The sequence below is a fragment of the Suncus etruscus genome, chromosome 7, assembly GCF_024139225.1.
Source record: "Suncus etruscus isolate mSunEtr1 chromosome 7, mSunEtr1.pri.cur, whole genome shotgun sequence".
Classification (NCBI taxonomy): Eukaryota; Metazoa; Chordata; class Mammalia; order Eulipotyphla; family Soricidae; genus Suncus; species Suncus etruscus.
This window is the reverse complement of record NC_064854.1, coordinates 53,112,858-53,132,584: the sequence shown is the minus strand read 5'-3', so window position 1 is coordinate 53,132,584 and position 19,727 is coordinate 53,112,858.

Genomic DNA, 19,727 nt, shown 5'->3' with positions numbered 1-19,727 from the left:
GTGAGGTATAATTTCCACAAATTTTCTGTTACTAAAGTTTTTTGTGGTGGTTGTTATTAATAGTTCCATTACCTTTTAGTTATAACAAGAAATGCCTAGCAAATTATTTTGTGCCTACTAATGGGTGAAGGTTTGATGGTGGGTGGGAAACCAGGGACAATGATTGAGAGAGTGTAATATTGGTGGTGGGATTGGTGTGAACATTGAAGGCCAGAAACAGCTGTATTATGAAAGACTTTGTAAATTATAATGTTTAAATAAAGTAATTGGGGAAGGGGTTTGGGCCACACCTGGTGGCACTCTCAGGAACCCCTGACTCTGCACTCAGAAATCTCTCCTGGCAAGCTAGGGGGACCATATGGGATGCTGGGAATTGAACTCAGGTATGTCCCGGGTCGGCTGCATGCATGGCAAATGCCCTGCTACTGTGCTATCTATTGCTCTGGCTCCTAAATAAAGTAATTTTTTTTAACAAAAAGAAAGAAGCCACAAGAAAGGTGAAGGAATGATTGGCATGGATTACGTCTGCACAGTCTACTGGCTGAATGAAGCACTGTAGCCTTCTCCATCACCCCTAGACCCACAAACTTCCAGATCATCTGCTGGGTTGGGGTGTTTCAGTGGTACAAGTTTTTGTTCTTGATTGTTTACCCAAAAATCTCCAAAGATCCCATGCCATAAAATCCCTGTTCCTGAACAGTTCCCAGGAGGCTGCATTTCTAGACTCTGGGCGATTCTTACGACTAAGTGGAGAAGCAATGTTTTAATTATTTGTTGTTTGTTGGCTAATTTGACTTGGAGGTGATACCCAACAGTGCTTTGGGACTAGTCCTGGCTCTGTGACCTCTGGCAGTGCTGGACCATATGGGGTGCCAGGAATCAAACATGGGTGGACTACATGTAAAGCTTCTGTCTCTCTAGACTTAGTAGTCCTTTTAAAGCTACTAGTTATGGGACTCAAGTGACAGTACAGCAGAGAAATCACTAGCCTTGAGTTTAACTGGCCCAGGTTTGATTTCAGCACTGCATCCCCAAGTCCCATCAGGAGTGATCCTTGAGTACAGAGACAGGAGTAAACCCTGAGATGTGGTCGGATGTGACCCCCAAAACCAACAAAAAGAAACAAATGTGCAAAACAAATACTAGACTAAAATAACAACATGGCGGTTGCCAGAGAGAAATAGGCTACAGAGGATCAATTGTTTGGTGATGGAGGGAAGAATACTAGGTTTTGGGTGGTGACCAGAATGTGGTATAGAAGCGGGTCTGCCTGGCCAAACAGTCTGAGACGTTACGTTCAGAATGTGGTAGAGAGTGAGGCTGAATCACCGTCTGCACACTTGAGACATATATAATGGTCTAAGTCAATGCACTGTGGTCTTTGGAAAAAAAATGAAGGCCAGTGGTTATTTGTGAAAGGCTACAAAGTGTGAAAGCAAATAAAATGAATAGGAAATCACCGAATGATTCACTCATAAGTTAATTTCCCAATAACAGTGAGAAATGAAATGTCTGGGGCACCTTTTTCTTTGTGTAGATAGACATATGTGAGCATGGGTGTGTGTTTCTGTGTGTGCATGCTATGTGTATTTCTGTCTATCTATTATTTCTATCTATAATTCTCCTAGGAAATGAGGTACCAGCAGGTTTTAGGGTGATACTTTCTCCTATTGAACTCTCCAGCTAGACTAGACTTTGGGCCCTTTGATTGTTAGTTTCACTCTTTATATTGGCACATCTGTGATCTGAAATGTCTTCTTGTAGGAACAAAGCGAATCATTCATAATCTTCAGGTGCTAATTATTTAAATCAAAGAGAAACTCAAAATAGGACATGTAATCCAAATCCTATTTCCAGGTACTTAAATATTAATAGGAATCTTCCAGGCTTCCTAATGAGGAAATTTTTTGAGAAAAAAAATGTCACCAAGAAATAAAAACTTACAGTTTGAAAAAGCTTGCTTATATTTTTATATCTCTCTACTTATACATGCTCAGTTTTGCTTGATCTCTGTCTCTACTGCCAAGGATGTGTGTTTGCAAAAACTAAAGGACAAAGCTGGCTACACTAAACGAAAAGGATTTTCACAAAAAAGAAAATTGAGTATGTGCAGAAGGTATGACAAAGGAGGGGGAATGGGTAGAAGTGAGTCCTTGCAGGACTTTCTTCCTCTTTCCTATGGACACTCACTGCAAGGAATGGTTCCTAATAATTAATTTAGTCACCTCAAATATTTGCATTTCTCTCTAGTACCAACTGATAAACCATCTCCTGGCACAGACCAACAGCCAGACTATGTTCCTGACACCATTAATTTGAGGGGTCTGGTTGGTGATCCATCTGGACCTTTCCCCCATCAGTCTGCTCTGAGCAGTGGTCAAGAAAGGCATTCTGGGAAGCCTGAGCAACAGTATAGTAGAGATGGTGTTTGCCTTACCTGAAGCTGGCCCAGGTTCAATCCTGGCAACCCATAGGGTTTCCTGAGCATCACCAGAAATGATTCCTGAATGCAGAGCCAGGAGTCAGACCCGAGCACCATTAGATGTGGCCCAAATACAAAAAGAAACAATAAAAGAGAAATGCATTCTGGGTTCTTGGGAAGGAAGATTGAAAGTCAGGCTCGGCTAATCCCCATTCCCAGCACCCCAAAGGTGTAATATAGCTGCCCTGGCGTTTGGGGGTGCATTCAAGGGAGAGGAAGAATATTGTTGTTTTTGCTTTTGTACTTTATCCCTCCATATCATAGAGACTGGAGTTTTGATCTCAAGAAATCAAATCGAGGGGCCAGAGTGATAGCACAGCTAGTAGAGTGTTTCCCACCCAGGTTTGATCCCAGGCATACCATATGGTCCCAAACACTTCCAGGTATGATCCAGCAACATAGAGCCAGGATTAATTCCTGAGCACCCCTGGGTGTGGCCCCCAAACCAAAAAAAATCAAATTGAAACAGACTTTGCATAACTATGTTTAGGCATTCTGTGACTGTGGTACACGTCTTGAATAAGCTATTGAGCCTGCACTCATAGCCATACTCCTGTGATATCTACAAGGATTTTTGCGGATTTTTGTTTTGGGGTCACACCCTGCATTGCTCAGAACATACTCCTGGTGATGCGCGGAGGAAACTATTGGATGCCAGGGATCGAATCCAGGTAAGCCACATGCAAGGCAAGCACCCTTCCCACTGTCCTATTGCTCCAGCTCCATATATCTGGTGGTTATTACAGGTTCGTGACTTGAATAGGAGCCAGAGAGATAGGACAGAGAGTAGGGCACTTGCGTTGCATGCAGTTGACTGAATTCAATCCCTAGCACCTATGGTAACCCCTAAGCCTTGCCAGAAGAGATTCCTTAGCACAAAGTCAGTAGTAAACCTTGAACACTGCTATATGTAGCTCAAATACAAAATCAAAGTCTTCATCGATATGTTTTTAAGGGCATTGATGCTTTGGGAATTGTCTTAGAGAATAGAATGAGAGGAACATGGAAGACTGAAAATTAGACACATGCCTCCTTTCCAGATCTCTGTATTGTGTGTTTTTTTCCCCTGGTATGCTATTCAGAGGAAACTCTGGCATGTAACTTTTGTTTTATTGTGGTCCCAACAAACCTGGAGAAAGAGACAGAGCTGGAGAGATTTGGGAATTTGGGTGGTCTCCAAACCCAAGTTTCATGGAGCTCCAGTCATTGAACATCACTGCCAAATTAGTGCTCACCATATGTCCATGTCTGTACCTATCTCCTTCGTGCCTGAAACAATAATTTAATTATGACAGATTATGGGGAAGGGTGCCTGCTAGATCTGTTTCACTTGAAGACACATTTTCTCCTCTTGCTAAACAGTTTCTCTCTGTAGACTAATTAATCGATGAAATCTGGGTCTGAAGGTTAACAAATAAATGTCCCTCCACTTCTGCCTTCGTTTACTGACATTGTGCATTCCTCCTGCTATCTATTGAATTGTCAATTCTGCAGCTCCCACATTTAAAATATTTATGCATACATGTTATGAAAACACGATATATTTTGAACTTGCCAATTTGTTTCTTGCCTGATGATACTTTACAAACCGAAAGCCTCAATGTTTGGGAGGTGATCCCAGGTTCCCCATCTTTCCAAAGCCTGAGAAGTATGTTGATTATTTATTTATTTATTTATTTATTTATTTATTTATTTATTTATTTATTTATTATTTAGGTCATTCGTGTAGGAATAAAATGCTTTAAATTCATGAACAGCTAGCTAATTGTTTGGAATTGGTTCTTCTCGTCAAAGAAGGGCTTTCTCTGTGAAGAAAGACAAATTCTGTTTGGAATTTTATGATGTCAGATTTAGGGTTAGTAAAAGCTACAAAAAGAAATAGTAGGGGGCTAGAACAATAGTTCACCAGGGAAGATGTTTGCCTTGCATGTGGCTGACCCAGGTTTGGTCCTTGGAACCCATAGGGTCCCTTAAGCCCTTGAAGAGTAATTCCTGAGCACAGAGCCAGGAATGACCCTTAAGTACTGCCAGATATAGCCCCCAAAACAAAAACAAACACATGAAAAGACAGGGAGATACTGTTTCAATACATCAACCTATAAAAAAATGGATTTAATCAGTTCTGCTGAAAAAAGATTTTTGAAGGATGAGATGCCACAATAGAACAAGATGATCTATAGAAACAAATAGTTAGAAAGAACCTGCAAAGAGAAAGGCTTAGTTCATTAAATATGGTAGAGCTGAAGCAGAATGCAGTTGATCCTAAACTAGAGGGTTTGCAGTAGGCTGGAGAGGGTCTTTAATGCTGGGGCTGGGGCCAGGCTTGAAATCCAGGTTTTGTTGCTTCATTCCTGGCTGGTGGTTAAGGCTCCGGCTCCCTGCCTGAGAAACAACCTTGCTAAGAGTTCTTGTTTCCCGATATGATTGTGTTAATGCAATGAAACAATACACACAATGCAAGAAACACTCATAAATCCATGGCAGACTCAAAGCCAAGGGGTCAAACTGCTAATTCCCAGAGGCCTGGGCTATGCCAAAGGATTTCCTTGCTGGCTTTGGCTAACTTCTCAAAAGTCCAGACATGCATGCCAGCTGAGCTTCTAGCTGAGTCAAGGCCCAAGGGTTAAGTCTCTAGGCTTTTTGGGTCAAAGCAATAGCATAGCAGGAAGGGTGTTTGCCTCGAAGGCACTGACTCAGGTTTGATCCTTATTGTCCCCTAACCCCCACCATCACCCCCAGCACTACCAGAAATGATCCCTAATACTGAGCCAGGGATAAGTTCTGAGGACTGGGGACTACACACAAACAAATATAAAAGACTCATGTTTTCTGGGGCTGGAGAGATAGCACAGTGGTAGGGTGTTTGCCTGTGTGTAGCCAATTCAGGACGGAAGGTGGTTTGAATCCCAACATCTCATATGGTCTCTGAGCCAGACGGGAGTGAATTCTGAGTGCAGAGCCAGGAGTAACCCCTGAGTGCTGCCGGGTGTGACCCAAAAACCAAATAAAAAAAAAAAAAGAGAGAGAGAGAGACTCATGTTTTCTGGGTTCTTTCGTGTGCTGAAATGAAGGTTCTGAGCTGTGAACAGTTATGATGAGGGGATTCTCCAAAGCCAAGTCACTGACCTCCAAGGGAGAGAAAAAATATCCTCCCACCTCAATCTTTTTTGCAAGGACTGAAGAGAGAGTGAGAGCAGGCCAGGGGGCTGGAGGGCCCGTATCATTTCCCGAGTTGTCACTTCTATACCAACCTGACACTGGCCATCTGCCATCATGTATCCTTGGTGCACGCAACAGTTACCTTTATACTCTAGTATAAGCCGACCCAAGTATAAACCGACCCCTCTAATTTTACCCTAAAAACTGGGGAAACTTAGTGACTCAAGTATAAGCCCCTGTGGAAAATTCAGCAGCCACTGGTAAATTTCAAAAATAAAAATATATATCCAAAACAATTACAATAATTGAGGAATCAGGTTAAAAGTTTTTCAACATTTATTGCTAAAGAAAAACTGTAAACTAGCAACAATAACTTTATAACTTTAAATAAAGTGCAGAAAACTGTAGCTTAACAGATAATCAAGCTAAATCATAAAGGTTAAAATCCTTCAAAACTGGATTCCTCCTCATCATCATCTATATGTCCAAAGAGAGCTTCAGCTGTATCTGATGTGAGGGTATCAGCATAGACATTGTCATCATTCTTGAGTTTGCAGATATCATCATCACTGCTGTCGGTCTCGTACAAGGCGCAGAATATTGTGGGTTAAATAGTTCAGTGGCATCCAGTTCAGTTCAGCCACCTACCTCTTCAGCTCAGCCATCACTTGTGGACTGAGATGAAGCACCGCCCCCCTCCAGCAGACGGCAGAAGACAACTGGAGACATTTGATTTTGTGCCGAAAAACAAAACTTATACTTGAGTATATACGGAAAAGGACACTGGCTATGACTGTGCCACGCGAAGAAATGGGCTGATTTTCTTATCCAGACTGGCATTGTGTGTGTCTGTGTGTGGGTGTGTGTCTGTGTGTGATGAGGTGAGGTGAGATATGAGCTCCAAAACTGCACAGGAATGATTGAATACAGGTCATACACCTTATGCTCTATTGAAGACACAAACAGCCTGAAAGAGCCTAAAATCTATTCCTAGGGACTGAAGAGTAAAGCCAGCAAGTTGAGCGTTTGCGTGGCAAGCTGCCAATCCAGCTTTAATCCATAGGGTCTCCCAAATCCCACCTGGAGTTGTCCCTGAACTCAGGTTAACCCTGAGCATCATTGGGAGTGACCACAAAACAAAACTCAACCAAACAAATAAACTTTATTTATTCCAGAGCTTATTAGCTTAGAGGTGGTTGGGATGGAATGGGGAACCTTTTGGGAATTTGGTAGAGGGAAGTGAGGATCTTGGTGGGTGTGGTGTAGGGGAAATGTATGCATCAAAGTATCATTTACAGTACTTGTCAATCACAGTATCTCAATAAAGAAGAAAATAAAGTCATTGAAATCTATTTCTGGATTTTCAGGGCTTATCCCTAGCTCTGCCCTCAAGGATCACTTCTGATGGGCTTGGGGGACTATATGGGATGCCAAGAATTGAACTTGGGTCAGCCCTGGACAAGGCAAGCGTCCTCACCACTGTATCCCTGGCCCTGATATGAATTCCACACCACTGCTATAACTCCAAGGCTATTTATCATCATCTAGGGCCCCCTCACATTTTTCCTCCCCTCCCCCACATCCCCTTCTCTTCTGCTAACCTCCTCTTTGTTGTCAAAGAATTCTTTTTCTTGGGCTTTATTTTATCTTTGGGTGGTTGGGCAACACAGGAGGTGCTTAGGGCTCTCTTCTGACTGCACTCAGGAATTCCTCCTGGCAGTTCTCAAGGAACCATATGGGCTACTGGGGATTAAATCCAGGCATGCCACGTGCCAGTCAAATAAAGTTGGGACCCTCTATACTATGGCTCTGGCCCCTTGTTTTTATCATTTTCTTTGTTTCATCATCTTCGGTCAATGAGTGAAAACATCTGTGAACTGACTTTTAGATTAGGTCTTTTCACATAATGACCTCCTGTACCATGCAAGCAGGATTCTGTGTTTCTGAGAGCTTCGTCAGAGCCCGCGGTGTAGACAGAGCATAGCCGCTTTATCCAGGGGACTGGCACAATGTTTCCATGTCTTGACTAACTACAAAAAGGAATGCCAGAGGGCTCCAATATCACCTGAGTCAGTTATTGCTTGTGGAATAAATATCAGGAGATGGAATCAACAGCTTACACAGTTGTTCTATTCCTTTCTCTCTCCTTTTCACCTTTCTCTTCCTCTCTCTTTCCCTCTACGTATCTCTTCCTCTATCTTTTCTCTTTCCCTCCCTTTCCTCTCTCTCCTTCTACTTATCTCTCTCCCTTTCCTCTCTTTCTTCTCTTTCTCTCCTCTTTCTCTTCTCTTTCTTTGGGTGGAGAAAGCATTGACAAGCACAGAGTCTCAGAATGAAGAAGACCCCACGGACAGAGTCACATCCCCATGAAAAATGCACAAGCTGCGGGTCCTTGGCAAAGAATTTTTGGTGATTTTCAGGAGGTCTTATGGCGCAAGAGTCTGTCGAAGCCCCAGGAAGGGCTGATCTCACAGCCCCTCAGTGACAACTTTCTAGCAATGAATCAGAGAATGGGGCGGACTAGAGAGAGCCTCAGAGATCAGTTTTCTAGACAGAGACACAAGGCAAACACAATCTATCACACTCTATGACTCTTGGGTACCTACCTTTCCATTGACATTGTGGGGTACACCCTACTGCTGTTGAAAGTAGCCTCCATCCCAACCTGGGGTGTGTGTGATTTTGATGCTGTCTCTCTTTTTTAAGTTTGTTTCCTCCTCTCTTTCTCCCTCCCTTTCTCTACCTTCTCTCTAGGTCTCTGTCCCTCTTTGCCTCCCTCTTCCTCACTCACTCACTCACTCACTCACTCACTCTCAGTCCTTTTTCTCTTCCCCCTTCCTTTCTTCCCCTCCCTTTTTTCCTATCTCCCTCCTGTAACTCCACCCTGGATTTAGGTGTATCTATCTGAGACCTGCCCATTTCTGGGCAGGGTCTTTGGGAACCGGATATTACATTAACCTTACCTGCTAGAACCCTCTCATTTCCTGGGAGGGGTCTTGGTAAGGATAGATAAGGCTTTGACCAGAGGGGATTAGGGCTTTTGGCCCTTTTGGCACCCTTTTGGTCTTTTGCCAGCATGGAGGTCAAAGGGAAGATGGCTGAAAGCAGTTAAGACGCAGGGCTAGCTAAGAATGGCTGAATGCTTAAAAGGTTATGATATAGGCCACACATGTGGTGGATAGGGTATGAATAAAGCTGATACTTCCTGAAGCCTGCCTGTGAGTGAGTTTAATATCCGTCGCTTTCCTGGACCCCAGACCCACTGGTTGAAGGGGGTTGCAGAGCCACATGGCCTAGGATGGCAGAGAAATTTCCCTCCATCTGTCCATCTCCATCCAGCACCATCATTAATTATTTAATTCTACACCCTCCCTCTCTCTTTTTCTCTCTTACCCTCCCTCTCTTCATCTTTCCTCTCTCTTCCACTCTCTCTCTTTTTTTATCTCCTCTCTTCTCTCCCGCTCTTCATTCATTAAACTCAATATCTTTGCTTCCATCTTTGTCTTCTCCTGAAACTCTACTGCTAGAAGAGTTGAGGAGCTAGGTGAGGGGGCCTTTGCTGCTGTCCTGTGGGTGCTGAACCCCCTGCCTCTGATCAGTGAGGCCATGGAAGCTGAGCAGAATTGTAAGGGTCACATTCACTTTGGCAACTCTTGTCTGCGCTAACTTCCCAGCCTCCTCTGCCAACACTGACTTCTGGAGGCCTTTGAGAAGTCACATTTGTTTTGGGGCCACACCTGGCAGATCTTGGGGGTTACTACTGGCTTTGAGTCCAGAAATCACTCCTGGCAGGCTTGGGGGACCCTAAGGGATGCTAAGGATCAAACCTGGGTCTATCCCAGGTTAGCTGCATGCAAGGCAAACACCCTACCACTGTGCTATCATTCCAATGAGAAAAAGTCACTTATGGGATGCTCTGCTTGCCTCATGCTTGTGCTCAGCATGGGACTTTGTGGTGATCCTCTTTGGCTTGGCTGTGTCCCCAAGGGAGACTGACTCACTGAGCTCCATGAGCAGCTCCTCTGGACACCCACTTCCCATTCCTCAGGGGAAACAACATCATCCAACAACCATCATGATCCAACATCCCTCATCATTTCATTGTCTGTGACTGAGTTGGCCCTGCTCAGATGCTCCTGGCATGGGCTGATTTATTTAATAGCATTTAGAGCTGAAGAGATAGCAGCACCCAGGTGAAAAGCGTTTGCATTGCATGCAGCTCACCCAAAGTTTGATCCCTGGCATCCTGAACCCCACCAAGAGTGATCCTTGAGCACAGAGCCAGGAGTCCACCCTCAGTACAGCTCTAAAACAAAAACAAAAACCAAACAAATTAAAAACACACGCACAATCAGCATTAGGCTGGACATAGTGCAAAATCAGTCCTCCTTGTGCCTGGCTTGGGAAGAGTTTCACAAATTTCCTTTCCCTCTGCAGATTCCTGGACCCATATTGTCTCTGTGAAGCAAATAGCACTGGTGTCCCTGGTCCCCTCCTACCTTCCCTGTCTCTACTTAGATAGTTCTGCATCCAAATCTCAGCCTTTGCCTTTGCTCCTTGCAAGCTTGCAGGCCTGTGTGTTTCCAGCCCACCGAAGCCTGTGATGGTGGTGGTAGAGTTGATGTTTATTTTTCACTCTCTCCTGTTAATCATTCCTGGCCATGCTGCGGCAGACACCAAGTGATGGAAGGGGCCAGAGAAGCAATTGATCCAACACTGCCAGCATGCAGACCTACAGGCTGTGTGGGGCTGGTCCCAGCAGCTCTGGAGGATTTACGTCACAACTTCTCTCTCAAGACCTTGTTTGCTTGTTATTGTTTAGTTTGTGCCACCCCTGCCAGTGCTCAGGGCTTACTCGTGGTGCTTTGCTCAGTGATCACTCTTAGTGGGCTCAAAGAAGACCCTATAGAAGGCGAGAGACGCAACCCAGGTTGGCTGCATACAAGGTAAGTGCCCTAACCACTGTACAATGTCTTTGGCTCCACTTACACTCACTGAGTTCTTGAATAATACCTGATTAATATCTGAATTTTCAATACATCAATACAACATGGTCTGGTTAGTTTTCAAAAATAGTATTTTCCAAGAAAATAAAATCATCTCCCTCTCCGTCGCCCTTAGAGTAAACTCCAGTTTTTTTCATTCTATCCAACAGAATCTCTAATCTGAAGAGTGGGAGAGTCCCCAGGGCTGTCCTACCTTTCTCCAGTGAATTGCCTGAATTTCCTGGCACCAGTATTCAGATCAAGATCTCTGCCCCCCCCCCCCAGTGCTATTGAGCTTGTCCTCTCTATAGTTCCCTTAAAAGGCAACACCCCCCTTCTCTGGCCTACACTGGGGTCACTTTTAAAACCAAATGCTACCTTTAACCAACCTTAGAAACAGCTTCCCCACAAATTGGGGGTTCTGGTTTGCACCCTGTTGTGATGGTGGAGCCAGAGCAACAATATAGCAGGTAAGGCACTTGCTTTGCCTGCAGTAGACAGGGTTCGATCCCTGATCCCTGGCATCCCATAGGGTGCCCTGAGCCCCACCAGGAATGATGCCTGAGTGCACAGCCAGGAGTAAACCTTCAATAGAGCCAGGTGCAGCCCCCAGATAAACAAAAGAACCTCCAATGGTGCCTTCATCTTGCTTGCTCTGCCTTCCAAGTGCATTCATTCACTCATTTGCTCATTTACTCATGGTCCGACTTCCTTTAAGGTTGATTTACTCTTTTCGTTCTTCCTCCACAACCCACCCCATCCTACGCTTTACCTCCTTGAATAGGCTGATGCCATATCCCCTTCCCTCCTCCCTCTGCAGACAAACTTTCCCCTTTGGGAGGCCCTTCATCTCCTTCATTCTCCTGCCTCCTCTGACAGGCAGTGCTGCCACATTTCCCTTCTTGCTGACTCTCGGGTCTGTCAGCTTCGCAGACCCTGTGCCCCTCTTCCTGGTCTGCTGCAGAACATATGGCTACTTGGCAATGCCCAGGAGAGGCAATGTCCCTGGCCCATTGAGACAGTTGGTGGCAGCCCGGTTCTTGCTGGCTAGACACTACCACTGTCTCTGAGGCTCAGACTGCAGCAAAGGAAAATAAAAGTGGCAAAACGAAATCTGTCCCCACAGACGCATTTCTTGACATAGCATTTTTTCTCACTTTTTTCCTGACTGTGACCCCTGATGACCTTGTTTCCTTCCTGTGAGCCCTAGGCTTACACATGAAGCCCCTAATCTCATGCAATGGCTCCTCAATGGACACCATTTAGCTTGTGACCCTGTTGGTATATCCTAGGAGCCCCCATGGAGTCCATAGAGCCTCCAGCTGCAAAATGCTGATTAACACAGTCATTTTTGTTGTTTAATTTCTTGGGCCACAGCAGGTGATGCTCAGGCTTACTCCTGGCTCTGCACACAGGGATCACTTCTGATGGAACTCGGGAAACCCTGTGGAATGCCAGGGATCCAACCTGAGTTGACCATGTGCAAGGCAAGCACCCTTCAAGCTGTTATTGCTCTGGCCCTCTCATTATCTTTTATTTGTTTTGTATTTTTTGGGGGGGCACACCCAGCAGCACTCAGAAATTACTCCTGGTTCTGTGCTCAGAAATTGCTCATGGCAGGCACGTAGGACCATATGGGATACCGGAATTTGAACCACTATCTGTCCTGAATCAGCTGCATGCCAAGCAAACGCCCTACTGCTGTGCTATCTCTCTGGCCCCATTTATTTATTTATTGCTTGGTTTTGCTTTGGAGCCACACCTGATGGTGTTCAGGGGTTACTCCTGACTCTGTGCTCAGAAATCACTCCTGACAAACTCAAGGGACCCTATGGGATTATGGGGATTGAACCAAGGTCAGGTCTCATACAATACAAATGCTCTACCCACCATACTATGGCTCTGGCCCATCTCACAGTCATTTTTAAGTAGGGGGGGAAAGTTTTTAAGCAAAATTCTTCACAGCACATTTGTGCTGAACCCTCAGGCTCTGTTCCCATGAGGATCCTGGAGCCACAAAAGCTTGCCCTACCATTCCCCATGACCTTTGCTGAAAATGCTCACTAGACCAGAATCTGTCAAACTCTGGAACTGAGAACTGTCACCAGTCTCCGGCAGCCAGGAATTTGAACTCAAGTGTGGGGTTTTTCTAAAATACATTCGATGTGCTGATCTCTAGCCTGGGTAGGGAAGCAGATGGGCATGTTGGAGGAAACGCATCTTCTGGGGCTCACACAGAGTATCTTTTCCTCTGTGGGGCTGAGCAGTGGAAGGCAGATGGCAGAATCCTCACTCGAGTGTTCTAGAACCTTCCAGAGGAATTGGAGTAATGAGAAGTGGGAAGCGAGCAGCAACTCTTAACTTGCAGCCAGCCTGAAAGCTCATTTGGAACCTAAGGCACCATTCCTTGCCATTGGTACTGCCAAATGAACTTCTTTGTTCAGATTTAACATTTACAGGAAGTGGCAACTTACGTTCTTGTTTTGTTTTGTTTTGTTTTGAGTCACACCCAGTGGTGCTCAGGACTTATTCCTGGCTCTGTGCTCAGGAATCACCCCTGGTGTACCCTATGGAATGCTAGAGATTCTATATTGGTTGGGTGCAAGGCAAACACCCTCCTGCTGTCCTAGTTGATCTATTGTCTTATTTTGATCTATTTTGTGAGTACTGAGGTGGGAGCATTTTTGACTCCCTGCCCCCAAAGACACTGCCCTTTCTGGGCCAAAATTCACTTCTAAGCCCAGCCTTTCAGCTGAGACTGTCCAGTGGTCTGAACCCCCGGGGTGTACCTTTCAATTAGGGAATGAGCCAACCTTCCCACAAGCTTGTGAACAGGGGATTCCCCTGAAGAAAGGGGGTCCCAGGAGCTAGAAATGGATCATGTGCCCCTATGTTTCACAGATGAGCATTCCTTCCTCTCTTCTCCCCAAGGCATAGTCTCACCTTCCTGGAATGGCTTCCAGAGAATCAAGAGGCCCCTCTTGAAACTTCCTTACCACATACACTCCCCCCAGTGTCTCACTGTCATCTTTGTTTTCGTCACTGTCTTTCCCACCATCTTCATGCTCCACACGGATCCACACACCCTTTCTGTGCTATTACCAAGCACCTGGCATGCTCAGGACAAGGCAATGCTTGAGAGACATTGAGAAGTACAGAGCCCTTTCTAAATGTATTTTCCATGAATCTGTTTTGACTCAGAGAATTGGGGTAATGCATCTCTTACTATTCTTTTTTTGCTTATTGTTTTTGGGTCAAACTCTGGGGCTCAAGGTTACTCCTGGCTCTGCACTCAGAAATCACTCCTGGCAAGCTCAGGGGACCGTATGGGATTAAACTTTGGTTAGCCTTATGCAAAGCAAAAGCCCTCTATGCTGTGCTGTTGCTTCAGCCCCTTTTACTGTTCTTCTTAGTCTGTTTGAGGCTCTTTGGGGCTACACCTGGCAGTTCTCAGAGGTAACTTGTAACTCTGTGCTCTTGTATCACTCCTGACAAGACTCAGGGGACCCTACAGGGTACCTAGGATCAAACGGGGGTTGGCTTCTGCAAGGCAAGCATCCTTATCTATGGTATAGTATTGCTCACCCCCTGGGCTATATCTTTCATCTCAAAGTAGGAGAGGAACTGGAGAGATACTACCAAAAAAAATATAAATAAAGTGCTTTTTTTTTTTTTTTGTCAAGTCTGGGTTTGGTTTGGGGACACACTTGATGGTGCTCAAGGGTTATTCCTGGCTCTATGCTCAGGGATTACTCTTAGTGGGGATTAGAGGACCATATGGGATGCCGAGGCACAAACCCAAGTCAGCTTCATGCAAAGCAAATGCCTTCCCTGCTTGTCTTTTTATTTATTTATTTATTTATTTATTTATTTATTTATTTATTTATTTATTTATTTATTTTGGCTTTTGTTTTTTGGGTTACACCTGGCTGTGCTCAGGGGTTACTCCTGGCTCTGCACTCAGAAATTGTTCCTGGCAGGCTCAGGGGATCATATAGGATGCTGAGAATTGAACTGGGGTCTATCCTGGGTTGGCCATATGCAAGGCAAACACCCTACCACTGTGCTATCACTCTGGTCCCTGCTTGTCCTATTTCTTTACCCTTGTTTTTTGTGTTTTAGGAGGATATGCATTTACCTTGCTATGTTTTTTGTTTGGGGGCCACATTTGGGCATACTCAGTAGTCACTCAGGGGTCACTGTGGTGGTGTCTGGGGCACCATCTAGGATGCCAGGGCTCGAACCTGGGTTGGCCATGTATAAGGCAAGTGCCCTCCCTGCAATCTTATTGCTCCATTTTAACCTGCCTTGTTTTTGTAAAAAGGGGATGCACGGGGCCGGGTAGGTGGCGCTGGAGGTAAGGTGTCTGCCTTGCAAGCGCTAGCCAAGGAAGGACCTCGGTTCGATCCCCCGGCGTCCCATATGGTCCACCCAAGCCAGGGGCGATTTCTGAGCACATAGCCAGGAGTAACCCCTGAGCGTCAAACGGGTGTGGCCCAAAAACCAAAAAAAAAAAAAAAAAAAAAAAAAAAAAAAAAAAAAAAGGGGATGCACGAGAACATGGGTGATGTGTGCTCTAAGACAGACCACAGTGGCCTCTAAGCATCTCCTCTCTCAGCCACTGGCCCCCCACAGTCAAATACACACACACAGACACTAATTTTCCCAGGGCCCTGGCGAGTACCCCAGCTCCCATACTGAGGTCATCCTAACCAGCACCTACCAGCTGGGTTTCTTGGGCTGTGGGAAACCATCTGTTTTCCCAGCTAAATACATGTGCAAGGTAGAAATCAGCCCATCTCTTGTCGAGGGGGAGCCCAGCTGGGATACACCCCATCCCCTCGCCTTTTGGGGACCCCTGAAAGGAAAACCCAGGACTGAGGAAACAGAGAGCGGCCAGTCCAGCTTCTGAGCGGAGGCAATTCTGGCTCCCTGCGCTTTCCTTGCTGCCTTTACAGAAAGCGCTGGCTGGACCACTGACACAGTGCCAGGGAGAGTGGAAAATTACCAGCTGCCTCCCAGGCCCCTGGCAGGGGTGCAGGGGGCCGGACTGACCACATAGGAGACCCCTTTGCTGCTTACCTAATAAGCTGAAGGGGCCTGGTGACAAGGAATAGAGGGCTTTTTTGTGTAGAATTTTCGAAAAGCGTGCAGCACCCCTCCCTCCCTTCCTCCAGCTTCCCCATCCCCACCCCATCCCACCCCACCCCACCCCCACATGCCACATCACAGAAGGGAATTTAGAACCTTCTCGGCTTCCCAGCTGAGCCAGGGCAATCTGTGCCACATGGGAAAGGGAGGGGAAAAAAACGGAATAAAATGGGGGTGCTTGTTCGCCAGCCACCCAGGTGCAGCCCGCCTTTGCCAGCCCAGAACCTGAGGTGATTTACAGGGACCCTGGCTCCAAGTCATTACGACTAATTGTCAGCTCTGCCGACTTGTTCTTAGGCAAGGAGCCAGCGTGGTCGAGCTCCCCAGGGAATCTGGGATGGATTAATAAACAAAGTGGGGGGCATGTAAGGCAGCTGATTCTCAGCAAAGACATGATTTCATTATCTCTTCTCGCTCCCCTTCTCCTTATCGCGAAAGGCGTCTGGCCAGCCGTGCTCAGAGGCCAGAGAAGGGCTGGGATAAGGCACTGGCCCGCAGCAGCGGGTGCTTAGGGGTCTTGAGCCCACCCGGACACTCCACACTCTGGTGACTGGCGCCCTGGTATGTGTGAACAGCCGCACTCCTGGCATAATGCTCCCTCTGTTTCTCGTCCCCCCCCCCCCGGATTTGCTTGATCCCCTTGGAAATAGTATTGTCTCGGAAATGTGTTTTTGTCAAAATCACCTCTGGCCCCCCCACCTCTACCAGCCCAGAGTGTGTGTATGGGGTTATCTCTGTTTTTTTTTTTTTTACTGAAATTCTTTGCCCAGTCAGAGATATGGACTTACTTGTCTTTGCAATCCATGTTTTTCCATATTTGCCAGCTCCTCTCTGGACCCCCAGAAAGAGGGGTTTGTGGGAGGCAGGGAACCTGACTACTCTTTGTTATTTAGGGACCACATCAGCCTTACTCAGAAGCTAGTTCGGTTCCTTCCAGGGTGCTGGGGAAATATGAGGTGTCAGGGACCCACCCACAGCCTCCTGCTCATAAAGCCCAGGCACTAGTTCTTTGAATTGTTTTTTCGGGGGACAAGGAGTACCCCAGGTGGTGCTCAGGAAGTTCAGGTGGCCCTACCAGTGACTCTTGGCCACTGGCTTAGTACAAAGACACAAGAGCCCAATTTAGCTCTGGTCCAACAATGGCGACACCCCAGAACATCCTGGCAGTGCTGAGGCTCCCCAGAACTGCAACCGGAAATATTTGGGGGTGCATGCTTAGTTGTACTATCTTCTGACCCCTCATCTAGCTTTTGGGACTGGGGACAGAGAGGACACATTGTGTGCAGTACCGGGGCTGATTCCTTTCTCAGCTCAGGGATCACTCCTGGCAGGGCTCCAACCAAAGGCTCAAACCGGGGTCAGGTGCATGCAAGGCAAGTTTCTTCCCCTGATCCCAACAATGCTCAGAAGTTACTTCTGGGGCCCGGAGAGATAGAACAGCGGCATTTGCCTTGCAAGCAGCCGATCCAGGACCAAAGGTGGTTGGTTCGAATCCCGGTGTCCTATATGGTCCCCGTGCCTGCCAGGAGTTATTTTTGAGCAGACAGCCAGGAGTAACCCCTGAGCACCGCCGGGTGTGGCCCCCCCCCAAAAAAAAAAGAAGTTACTTCTGGCTCTCTGCACTCAGGAACCACTGTTAGGGATGCTCACCTCTAAGCATGGAATTCACTATGAAATTCACATTCCATTCACTATGGAATGGCTGGGATTGAACCCAGGTCAGCCACATGCAAGGCAAAGTCGCTCTCCACTGTGCTATTACTTCAGCCCTCCATATAGGTTTTTCAATGACCAGGATCTTGCAGGTAGTAACTCGCACTTCCAGCATCTGGGTCACTGGGAGTTCTAGAAATAAAAAGACATCTGAGAGCAGAGTGATGGTTTAATAACCATGTTATGCCAAAAGATATTTGGGATTTGCTCTTAAGCAATTTCTCCCATCCGAGTACTAACCAGGCCCGATCCTACTTAGCTTCCGAGATCAGCCGAGATCGGGTGCATTCAGGGTGGTATGACTATAGACTCTTGAGCAATTTCCGCTTCCATCTCTCCACCAATTGGCAATGTTAAGTGCCCTAAGCTCACACTGAATGTTTTAAATTGCCTGAACAGGAGCTGGAGCAATAGTATGGCAGGGAGACATTTGCTTTGCACATGACCGACCTGGAGTAAGTAATCCCTGAGTGCACAGCACTATTGGGCATGGCCTCCAAAATAGAATAGAATAAAATGGCGTGAACTGAGCTAGGCACATCCGACTGCCTCGACTGGTTCTAGGTATAGATGTGGGTCTGACAGCCCCACTCAGGAATGAGCCAGCTTAGCACACTCAGCCCACTTTCTGAGCAATGTAAGCAAGGTGTGTCTGTTTTTCAAACTCAGAGCCTTTTGCAAGGATTTAGTGACTGGAACACAGTGGTTCACAAACCAGATGTGGAGCAGCGAGTCTGCACATACAGTTTTATTCATAAGAAGAGGCCACAGAACAGATCCAGTGAGCAGATCACACCGATTGCTTCCCACTTCCCCTGCAGTTCCTTCTGGATTCTCACATGCAGCTTCACAGCTGCTTCCAACTCACCAAGCACCCCGGATCTTGTTCTGATTTGCTCCCCTCACTGCAGAGCATTTGTGGGATTTGTTCCTGGGACTCTTGGTTTCTGTGGAGCACTGATTGGTTCAGATCAATTCTGCTACTGAATGCAACTATAAATGCAGGTGACAGAAAAAGTGGCTCTCTGAAAGAAAGAAAGAAGAGAGAAAAATAGGGAGGGAAGGAAGAAGGAAGGAAGGAAGGAAGGAGAAAGGTATACCATCAGGGAGAAAACAAGAGAGACAGAGACAAAAATAAAGATAGAGAAAAAGAAAGTGTGTGAGAGAAAAACAGTGAGAAACAAGACAAAGGGGAGAGGTAGACAAGGAGGCCGAGAGAGAGAAAGAGAAAAAGAGAGACAGAGAAAGAGAGAGACAGAGAGAGATGCTACCAGAGCAGAAGCAATAGGAGAATGGCCAGCACAGGGTCTTCTGGACAGAAAGAGACCTTTTGGTCCCTTTTCCAAGCCACCAGGACAGAAATCTAAGAGAGTATTTTCCTATAGCTGAGTGTTGGTGGTTTTCGTGTTTCTCAAACACTGTACCCTCCTCTCTCTTAGCAGTCAGAGAGTATTGCAATAAATCTTAGTTGGGTATCTGGGTTTTTTGGAGAATGTTATTCATGGTGTTGAATCTTTTGTACACCATCAAGGCACTCAGTAGTAGATCCTATATGGGACTGGTTTTCGATATTTGCAAGATTTTATGAGGCTGAAGCAAGAGCACAGTGGGGAGGGTGCTGGCCTTACACATGGCAAACCCCGAATTTGATCTCCGGCACCCCATAGAGTCCCCAGAGCACCACCAGGGGTGATTCCTGAGTGCAGAGCCAGGAGTATCCTGAACACTGCAGGGCGTGACACCAAACTAACAAAAATTTTGGAAGACTGCACAGTTTATTGTGTAGTTTGGACCAGCATGGGTACCCAACTTCTATGGATGGAGGTGCTTCATTACTACAGGCTGCACCCCGTATGTATGGTTTTGGATACAGACCCCTTTTCACTAAGACAAGGTAATTTCTCATTTTACTTTCAATTCTCATTTCCCTGATAATTCATGATAATTAGCATTTATTATTTTTCCTGTGCCTCTGGGCCCATCTTGATGTCTTTTTGGAAACAGCTTCTTTGTTTGTGTTTTCTTAATCATTAAAAAATTAGAATTGATTTAATTTGTTTAAAAATTATCTTGTTGCATATCTGGATGCAGTTATTTGGTGTTGGCAGTTGTTGGATCTTTTTCTTTGTAAACCTTTATTTAGGCCTATGTTAGGCATGAGATGTGCAAATATTTTTCCCATTCCAAGGGACACTTTTCCACTGTGATGACAGTTTCTCTCTTGGGGGAGGGGAGTT